The 915-nt window shown below is 50.1% G+C and overlaps 1 non-coding gene across 1 annotated transcript; it reads left to right on the top strand.

Annotated features, from left to right (window-relative positions):
- Window positions 1-73, top strand: TRNAV-AAC (transfer RNA valine (anticodon AAC)). The gene has a single exon. It is a non-coding gene; the product is annotated as a tRNA-Val (tRNA).
- Window positions 74-915: the final 842 nt, after the last annotated feature.

Below are 915 nucleotides of genomic sequence, written 5' to 3'. Positions count from 1 at the left end.
GTTTCTGTAGTGTAGTGGTTATCACGTTCGCCTAACACGCGAAAGGTCCCCGGTTCGAAACCGGGCAGAAACAACGTTATCTTTTCTTTCCACCACTTGACTGTTATCTTGTTTCAAGCTTGAGAGTGACAAAAACAGCTGCGTCCCTCAGAAGGAACTTGTATAAGGGAGCCTTCACACGGAGTAAACGCGCGTGTAGGGTTGAGCCGATCTTGACTTTTCAGGATCGATTTTAAAATCCGATTTCCAATCATTTTTCATTCGAACCCGATCTCCATCCCAATGCAAGTCAATGGGATTTTTTTATTAATCGGAGATCGGATTTTAAAAGCAATCCTATTGTCTATACAGCATGGAATCTAACAATTGAACGCTTTAATTGTTAGAATCCACGCTGTGTAGTGAATCACTAAGTAGCCAAAGGATTTTTTTTTAATCCTCTGGCTACTTAGTCCCCCCTGGTGTCCACTTACCTCCAGAGATGGCTGCTCCGGTGTTCTTCTCCGACTCGCTGCCGCTCCACGCTGCTCTTCTTGCCTTGCTGCCCCCGCCTCCCAGGTTAGGAGAGTGTGGGCGGGTTAGGAGAGTGTGGGCGGGTACTGGGAGGGGAGACGTCACGTCTCCCCACCCTGTACCCGCCCACACTCTCCTAAGCCACAAGCCCCGCCTTCCTAGCTCTTTAAACACTAACCTGGGAGGTGGGGCAGCGAGGCGAGAAGAGCAGCATGGAGCGGCAGCGGGACCGGAGCAGCCATCTCTGGAGGTAAGTAGCTACTAGACATGTTACTTTAGTCTCCCATTAGAATGAATGGAGGCAGCTGGCGCGCAGGGGGTTAAGGCTGTCGGCTGCTTCCATTCATTCCTATGGATCTGCAGCGGAGCCTTCACACTGAATATACACTATATACTCAGTGT

This window comes from Leptodactylus fuscus, chromosome 5 (genome assembly GCF_031893055.1).
Source record: "Leptodactylus fuscus isolate aLepFus1 chromosome 5, aLepFus1.hap2, whole genome shotgun sequence".
Taxonomy (NCBI): domain Eukaryota; kingdom Metazoa; phylum Chordata; class Amphibia; order Anura; family Leptodactylidae; genus Leptodactylus; species Leptodactylus fuscus.
This window is presented reverse-complemented; position numbering and strand designations above follow the sequence as displayed.